Below are 10,190 nucleotides of genomic sequence, written 5' to 3' on the forward strand. Positions count from 1 at the left end.
GCGGGTGGGGGGTTCAGGGATTTTTAGTATTATCGGGCTTTCCTACAACGATTTGTAGTATTTTCGTGTCTCCAACGAGCCCCACAACGATTTATAATGTTATCAGGCTTTTCAACAGCGATTTGTAGTGTCTTCCGCAAATCACTATAGCGATTTATAGTGTTTTTGGGTCTTCAATGAGCCCCACAGCGATTTATAGTGTTGTTGGATCTCACTATAGCGATTTGTAGTGTCTTCCGCAAATCACTATAGCGATTTGTAGTGTTATTCAGTAAGCAAATTGTTGTAAATCGCTACCAAAATTAGGACCAACTTGTCAGGGTCATATCTCCCTAACCGGAGGTCATATTCTAAATCCGTAAAAAGTGGTGTCTTCGTTATTGAGTCTAGTTTATTCCTATAAATTTTCAGCAATTTCTATTGTCATTTCATTCCTAATTTTAACTAAAAACCAGACCCCTATTATTCGGTGTTATTTGAGTTGCACAACACCATTCTCGCTTGACATCCACATCTTGATTTTGGCATGCTTCTTGTTGGATTTTCCATTGATTTCTTCCAACCTTGCTTGGAACAAACATATATCTTGCTCACCACAACACCCTGTGCATTTTTTGACCACGATACCCGGGACCCGTGCTGGGGGGAGCCCCCGGACCCCCCTCCTGTAAGGGCAAAAACTCTAAATTAGGCTCCACAATGAATCAAGTTGAACGATGCTACCCACGCTGGGAGGAGCCCCCAAACCCCCCTTCTGTAAGGGCAAAAACTCTGAATCACGCTCCACAACGAATCAAGTTGAACGATGCTATCCACGCTGAGAGGAGCCCCCAAACCCTCCTTCTATAAGGGCAAAAACTCTAAATCAAGCTCCACAACTCATCAAGTTGAATGATGCTACCCACGCTGGGAGGAGCCCTCAGACCCCCCTTCTGTAAGGGTAAAAACTCTGAATCAGACTCCACAACTCTTCAAGTTGAATTATGCTACCCACGCTGGGAGGAGCCCCCAGACCCTTGTCCTGTAAGGGTAAAAACTCTGAATCGGGATCTACAACTCATTTAGTTGAATGATGCTACCCACGCTGGGAGGAGCCCCCCAAACCCTCCTCCTGTAAGGGTAAAAACTCTGAATCAGGCTCGACAATAGTCAATGTGCAGGTCAGTCGGTGCTTGATGGAGCAATGTAGGATCTTCTGCTGGATGTGCACAGAAGCAGAAAAAGAAGAGAGAGAGATAGAGAGAGGGTTGATGTTCATGGCCTCCTCCAGGAGAGATTTCTTTCTCGGATAATCCTGCAGTACAGAGACTGAGTCTTAAATAATCATCTTCGGGGCACTTAAGTCTTTACAACCACTCATTTTCTAGAATCGTCATTTTTTTTTTGCACCAATGGAGGAGAGGGTACTGAAGTCTTTGCAATCGCATCAAACTCCAATGCTAATTAATGCTGACAAACATGAGGATACCAGACACACATGCTTACATACGTGGTGCTCTTTGGGACCCCCCGAATATGAGATGTAGCTAAATGCCCTGTTCGGGGGGGGGGGGGGGGGGGACATATAACCTGCTTCGATAATGGGGTTCTGCATAACCCCAGATTGCCACTGGTTTACTTTTTGCTTCTCTACAGACTTGTATTTTCTTTTTGTTCTGGGGCAATTTAGAGAAACCAGTTTGGACGTTCCATTAAAGGAGTTGCCACGCTGACAGTAGCCTTGTTTCAGTGTCCGCTGTGTGACACTGGTACTCCTCTGCCCACTGATGTCAAACTCTCATTGGCTTTAGCCTTGCGGCAAAGGACACGAACCCAGAGGTATTATCAAACTCATGATGTCCTTCAACTTGCAGCAAGGGACACGCACCCAGGTTGTTGTTTTAAGCTAGTTAATTTTATTAAACATCAGATCTACCTTTGCTCTTCAAATCGCTAACCAATACCGAATTGTATAATGTAATGTGTGTTATACCAACCTGGTGAAAAATGTATTTCTGAAAAGAGATTTCAAGCCTAGAGGCACGTTCTTAAGATCGCTATCTTTAGAACTTCAATCGCCACACTCCGAAAATTCCGAAGATGCGAAAAAGGGTTTTGTTACGACTGAGTTCCCAGGATACAACTAGGCTTGAAGCTCAAGAGAGTCACTGCTTCGCAAGAACAGATGACCTCTACCACACATAACCTCTGCAAGCCAAACCGAGAAGAAAGAAAGGAGAAAACTGGAGAGTCAGAGATCCTGATCATCCTCAAAAGACGAAAATAGAAGAATTTATAGACTTTTAGAGTGGCCAAAACGTTTTACGATAAATGAGATTAATGGCCATAAATCTGACGGTTTGAAAATAGGACAAAAAGATACCTGAACGGTCTCCTACCTTTGACTGTTAATCAAAGGCCTCCAAAACCGTCCAACAGTCACAAAGCGCCTTAAACTCAATATAAATGATATTAAAACTTTTCAAACGGCCAGATATCTCAAAACCGAAAAATCAAAACGGATATTTGCGCCTTATATGCACCTCGCACCGCTGCGAGCGTGTGAAGTGCAAAGTGCGCCATCAAAACGCCACATTGCGCCTCAAGCGCCCTTGCGCACGCACGCGCGTGCGCGCAAACGGCGCGTCCGTTGCTGCACGATGCGCAGCAACGTCCGCAAGCCACCCATAGACACAAGGCTTACCAAAGTAAAGAATAGAGAACAAATTCTGTATTTAAACAACTAGAAAAACTGATTTCTCTTAGATATGGGACTAAACTTTTTAAAACACTTTTGGTAAAAAGAAATCATCAATTTTAAAACTTTCCTAACAATCCCCCACTAGTTTTAAAATATATTTGGCTTGCATAGAAACTTATGCATCAGTGAGACTGTCTGCATGACTTGAACCCCCACTATTTGAAAGAAAACCTAAATTAACCAAGGTGCTAAGCGGACTTACCTTGAACTTAGCTCCTTATATTGTTAACGGAGTTTTCAATCATACATAAGTTTCCAAAGTTCGATTGTGTGGATTTCATGTTGGCACATTTAGAGCCTTGTGCTTTCCTGGATTCATGAGTTCTCTAGAGAATTGCCAATTCTCATAAGAAACGGCTCACATTTCTACACTCATATAGGTGAGTTTGTCTAGGTGTACTGTAACACACACCTTAGCCTTAAGGCCTACAAACTCATTAAGAGCTATTAGCTCAACCCTCATATTAGTTACAGCTCATGAGCACACATCAGTAATAGGCTTACATAAATATGCTCAATATCTGTCATTCACCAATTCGTTTCCTATTGAACCTATGCATGTGGGATCTCCAGCGCTCTAGGTTGGGTATCCTTAAGTGATGACTTAATTGGCTTAATTCTCATTCCCCTCGATGTTTTATTGATGACATCTCTCGAAAGGCCTTTCGTAAATGGGTTTGCCAAATTTTGACATGACTTCACATATTTCAATGAAATAATATTGTCATTAATCATTTGTCTTATAAAACTATGTCTTAGACTAATATGTCTAGACTTTCCATTGTATTTCATATTACCTGCTTTACATATAGCTGATTGGCTATCACAAAACATTGAAATAGCAGGTATAGGCTTCTCACCTAGTGGAATATCCACTAGCATATTCTTAAGCCATTCAGCTTCTCTACAAGCAGATGCCAAAGCAATAAACTCAGATTCCATTGTAGAATGAGTTATACAGGTCTGTTTCTTAGACCCCCATGCAACTGCTCCTCCTCCAATGGTAAAAACCCAACCACTCGTAGACTTGGAATCTTCAAAGTTAGTATTCCAACTTGCATCACTATACCCTTCAATAACAGCAGGAAACTCGGTATAGTAAATTCCATAGTCTAAAGTATGCTTTAGATATCTAAGAATCTTGTTTACTGCATTCTAGTGTTGATGACCAGGATTATTAGTGTATCTACACACTTTACTCATTGCATAGGCAATGTCAGGCCTTGTGCAGTTCATTGCATACATAAGGCTACCTACAACACTGGCATATTTTAATTGTTGAACACTAGCACCATCATTAGGAGTCAATTTCATATTTGGATCATATGAGGTGCATGCTGGTGAACTATTAAGATATCCGTACTTTGTAAGAATTTTCTCAATATAATGTGATTGACATAATACAATGCCATTTTTATTTCTTATAATTTTGATTCCTAAAATAACATCTGCAACACCCAAGTCTTTCATACAAAACAAGGAAGATAAAAATCTTTTTGTTTGATTTATGCATTCACTATTGTTACCCAAAATAAGCATATCATCAACATATAAACAAATAATAATAATTGAGCTACTATCTACTTTACTGTAGACACATTTGTCCGCATCATGAATTTTAAAACCATTATGCACCAGAGAACTATCAAATTTTTCATGTCATTGCTTAGGGGCTTGCTTTAATCCATATAAGGATTTCTCAAGTTTGCAAACTTTGCGCTCTTGCCCTAGCACTACAAAACCTTCAGGTTGCTCCATATATATCTCTTCATCTAATTCTCCATTCAAAAAGGTTGTTTTCACGTCCATTTGATGGATTTGAAGCTTATATATGGCAGTCATGGCAATCAGAATTCTAATAGTAGATATTCTGGTTACAGGAGCAAAAGTATCAAAATAATCAATACCTCCTTTTTGTTTAAAGCCTTTTGCAACCAAACGTGCTTTAAATTTATCGATTGTACCATCAGCTTTTAATTTCTTTTTGAAAATCCATTTGCAGCCAATAGTTTTGCAATCAACAAGTAAATCCACTAATTTCCAAACATTATTAGACATAATTGATTCTATTTCATCATTTATAGCTTCTTTCCAAAAGGCAGCATCTTGAGAAGACATAGCCTCTTGAAAAGACACAGGATCATTCTTAATTAGAAATGTATAAAAGTCAGAACCAAAATTAGTTGGTTTTCTAATGCGTTTACTGAGTCTAACTTCAGTTTCTGGTTCATCAACACATTCATTAGAATATTCAATCATGTCATTTACAAAAAGTTCATCTACTATAATTCGGCTGCCATCAAGAAGATAATCAAATGCATTTTTATGTTCTATGAAAGATGCATCTCTAGATTCTACAATAACATCATTAACAATGTCCAAAAATCTATATGCTTTACTATGTTCAGCATACCCAACAAATGCACATTTAAATGATTTAGGTCCAACCTTCTTCCTTTTATTTTCTGGAATTTTAACATATGCTAAACAACCCCAAACACGAAAATAACTAAGATTAGGTTTCTTACCAAAACACAATTCATAAGGTGATTTATCAGATTTGGAATAAGGAACTCGATTAAGAATATAACAAGCAGAAAGTATAGCCTCTCCCCATAAGTTGGAATTGCAAACCCGTATTAAGAAGCATAGCATTTATCATTTCTACAAGTGTTCTGTTTTTCCTTTCTGCTACTCCATTTTGTTCAGGAGTTCTAGGTGCTGAAGTTTGATAGATAATGCCATTATCTCCACAGAATTTATCAAATTCTTCTCCTAAGTATTCACCTTCTCTATCTGTTCTTAAATGTACAATATTTGTTTTAAACCTATTTTGTACTTCAGCAAGATAAAGAAGAAATTTAGAAAATGCTTCAGATTTATGTTTCATCAAATAAACATAACAAAATTTTGAGTAATCATCTATAAATGTAATGAAGTACCTATTGCCACCACGACTTAAAACATTATCCATCGTACACACATCAGAATGAACTAATTCAAGCAATTTATAATTCTTTTCTACACTAGGAAACGGGAGTCTAGTTAACTTAGTTTGAATGCATGTCTCACACTTATGTTTATGTTCTATTCTAACATGACAAGGAAGAAGACCAAAGTTATTAATATTATGAATGCAACGAGAATTTATATGTCCTAATCTTGAATGCCAAAAAAAATAGGAGTCAACTATATAAACAGAAGTAGTAGCTTCATTTATGCTCATCTTGAACATACCACCAGTGGCAAACCCTTTTCCTACAAAGATTTTTCCTTTGGTCACAGTTACAATCCCAGACTCAATAACAATCTTAAAGCCATTTCATGACAGTAGATCTGCAGAGATTAATTTTTTTCGAACTTCTGGAGCATAGTGAACATTTTCAAGTGTTAGGACTTTCCCGGAGGTAAACTTAATTTCCACACTCCCTTTTCTCAGCACTTTAGTTGAGGAAGAGTTTCCCATAAAGAGATTGCATCCCTCCCCCACTACTTCATACGACTTGAACACGTTCCTGTCGTTTGCCACATGAACAGTGCTTCCAGTATCCAGGTACCAGTCCTTATTTGTAGCCACCATAAAGGTTTCAGAGATTACAGCAACAAGCCTTTCTTCTGACTCATTTGGCTAAGGACCAGTCCTCTTCCGTTCTCTGCATTCTCTAGCAAAATGGCCAAACTTGCCACAAACATAGCAACTAATTTTCCTTTTATCAGTTGGCTTTTTCCCTTTCACAAAATTCTTTTTGATTTTCTGGGTTTTCATGATTTTGCCACCCTTGTTACTAACAAAATTCACTATAGGATAACCTTCTTTAGGACTCGAATTTTTTTTGTCACGAAGACGAGTCTCTTCCTCAATTCGGATGTCCTTAAGAAGGTCATCTAAAGTGATTTTCTCATTTTTATGTTTTAGGTGATTCCTATATTCTTTCCAGGAATCCGGCAGCTTCCCAATGATGACAACAACTTGGAAGTCATCATCAAGATACATACCTTCTCCTTTGATCTTATAGGCCAGTATTTGCATCTCATGAATTTGAGCAAGTATTGGCTTATCATCAACAATAGAAAAATTAATATACTGATCTACGATAAACCTTTTGTTACCAGCATCTTCTGCATTGTACTTGATCTCGAGAGCATTCCACAACTCTCCAGCCGACTCCAATGGTGAATACAGGTCAAAGAGTGAATCAGCTAAAGTGTTCAGGATATGCCCTTTGCATCTGTAGTTGTCAGTATGCCACTTCTCTCATTCTTTCTTCTGTTCTTCTGTCTCAACTTCTCCAGCAACGACAGTGGGACAGGGCTTTTTGAGGACATAGTCGATATGCAACTCGGACAGCAAGAACGATACCTTTGATTGCCACCGCTTGAAGTTTGACCCATCAAACCGATCAAGTTTTTCAAGGTCACGGCTAAGCAGATTGATGGAGTTGGATGTCGAACCAGAGGCCATAAATGAAGTTCTAAAATTGTTATACCAACCTGGTGAAAAATGTATTTCTGGAAAGAGATTTCAAGCCTAGAGGCACGTTCTTAAGATCGCTATCTTTAGAACTTCAATCGCCCCACTCCGGAAATTCCGAAGATGCGAAAAAGGGTTTTGTTACGACTGAGTTCCCAGGATACAACTAGGCTTGAACCTCAAGAGAGTCACTACTTTGCAAGAACAGATGACCTCTACCACACATAACCTCTGCAAGCCAAACCAAGAAGAAAGAAAGGAGAAAACTGGAGAGTCAGAGATCCTGATCATCCTCAAAAGACGAAAATAGAAGAATTTATAGACTTTTAGAGTGGCCAAAACGTTTTGCGATAAATGAGATTAATGGCCATAAATCTGACGGTTTGAAAATAGGACGAAAAGATACCTGAATGGTCTCCCACCTTTGACTGTTAATCAAAGGCCTTCAAAACCGTCCAACAGTCACAAAGCGCCTTAAACTCAATATAAATGATATTAAAACTTTTCAAACGGCCAGATATCTCAAAACCTAAAAATCAAAACGGATATTTGTGCCTCATATGCACCTCGCACCGCGCCATCAAAACACCACATTGCGCCTCGCGCGCGAACGGCGCGTTCGTGCCGCAAGCCACCCATGGACACAAGGCTTACCAAAGTAAAGAATAGAGAACAAATTCTGTATTTAAACAACTAGAAAAACTGATTTCTCTTAGATATGGGACTAAACTTTTTAAAACACTTTTGGTAAAAAGAAATCATCAATTTTAAAACTTTCCTAACAATGTGTTGTGCGGTCCATCGCCTAAATCACATTTTTTTGGATGGTTGGTGACTACGGATGGCGCATTGACTCATGAAAATATGACTCGCAGAGGTTTTCGCTTGGTCTGTGTTTGCAGTCTATGTGGTTCTCAGACCGAATCTATCCTGCACTTGTTCTGGTTTGGACTCCTTTTCCAGACTTTGTTTCTTGCCTCTTGGCAGCAGCTTCACATTGAGAACCTCCTCCTCAACCCAGGTTTACCATCTAGGAAGAGCAGGAGGTTTTTCGTGTGGAGGTGCTGGCTGCTCACTGCATGGTGGGCAGTTTGGAAGGAAAGAAACGCCAGGATTTTTTAAGGCCGGGCTACGCCGGTCTCCTGGCTGATTGCACATAGATGTTTTTCATATTGTAGCGCTCAAATGGCCGGATGGGGACTTTAACTGGATCCGTCCTACCTTTATATGCTGCCTTGTTCTTCTTGCTAAACTCAGGTGTCGATCGCCCTGGGTGAATAAAATTTTAAGTTTACTTTAAAAAAAATATGGAATTGTATAATGTAATGTTTTAGCAAGATTGCAGGGTAAAATCCAAACATGTAATGGCATCCCTACTTTAGTTTTCTGAAAATCTCATAGACTACGCAGCACACACCAACACGAAAAGCAAATTAAGCACTTACACACTGATTTTAACGTGGTTCGACGTGAGAAGAAACTAGAAGTCCTGCTCCTACAGACTCAATTTGGACAAGGAATACATGGTGATGGAATGGAATATGACCTACTAAAAAGTTTGGAAGCAGAAACTAGAGAAGAGGTAAAATAAAGAATTGCAATTGTTTGCACACACACTCATTCATGTAAACATGCAGCATAGAGGTAAACCTGACATTGCAAGTGGTAGAACAGAAGCAAGAAAACTCTTAGCACCTAAAATGGAGGTTGAAGAGGATCTACAACATGACATTTCAAAACATGGAAGTGTCATGTTTCACAATAGCAGTAGATGAAGAAAGCATACATGGAAAAAGAGCAAAAATGGATCATGAGGAGCAAGTGAATTTTCAAAATTGGATGCCCAAGAAGAAACTTGTGAAAATAACCAGAAACACAGAGAATAAAGTCCAAAAAGGAGAAAGCAATCTATCATTGAAAAGAAGCAATTACATTCAAACGAAATCATTGGATCAACCAAGGAGAGTATGGGAACACACAAGAAATCTACAGGCATTAATTAAAACCTTTAATAAAAGAAGCAATCAGAGAGTGTGAACAATGAAAACTAAAAGCCTTAACTATCCATTCAAATCAATCTAATCACCTAAATGAATATAAGAAATTTAAAAAAAAGGGGACACAGGACGACATTATTAAATTTGGCCAACAAAATGTAGTACTATGATGTGAAAAATGTTCACAACTGAATTTAGGCAACTCTTGCATTTGTTCATACTGTTTACTAGCAGAATCATTGCAGACCAACTTAGTTTTGGATCATTGGTGGAATGATGAATACGTTTTGCATTTAGACTTGATTTCTATTGATTCCGAGCGTCAGCTAAGATACAGATTGAATTTCATTTTCCCTGGAAAAAGAAAGAAAGGGCATTAATTCAAGGCTAGGGCTGGCCATTGGCAGACCTGATAAGGGCCGGAAAGGCCTGACATGAACCCGGACTAGCTACTATCAGGTTTGGGCCGACCAGGGTGGGGCTACCCGGCTCATGTTGGTCCAGGCTGGCAGGGGCCCATTCATTTTTTGAATGGGTCGAGCCCAGTTAAAAGCCCGATTAGTAGTCAAGCCGTGCTGAACCCAACTACTATTGGGCCAGGTCTGCAAAGCCCAGACTGGGCCCGACTCATTTTGGGAATTCGTTTTCAATTCCATCATTCCATGAGTCATGCGAAGAGATGAGGCAGCATTCATTTTTCTTTTTCTTGTGCACATCTTACCTTCACCAGTTATGAGAAGAGCATTCCCACTCGGGCTGTCAAAGACCAAACATGAGATGGATCTGGGTGGGTCCAAACCAAAACCAAATTCCATGTGCCATTAAGGACTCAGACTGCATTTTTCATGTGCAGCAGTGCAGATCTTATCTTCACTGGTCATAATAAGAGCATTCCCACTAGGACTGTCAAAGGCCAAGCATGAGATGGATTTGGGTGGGTCCAAACTCCAAACCAATGTTGTTAGTATGGGTGCGACCATTC

The sequence above is a fragment of the Nuphar pumila genome, chromosome 1 (genome assembly GCF_984573655.1).
Source record: "Nuphar pumila chromosome 1, dmNupPumi1.hap1.1, whole genome shotgun sequence".
Taxonomy (NCBI): domain Eukaryota; kingdom Viridiplantae; phylum Streptophyta; class Magnoliopsida; order Nymphaeales; family Nymphaeaceae; genus Nuphar; species Nuphar pumila.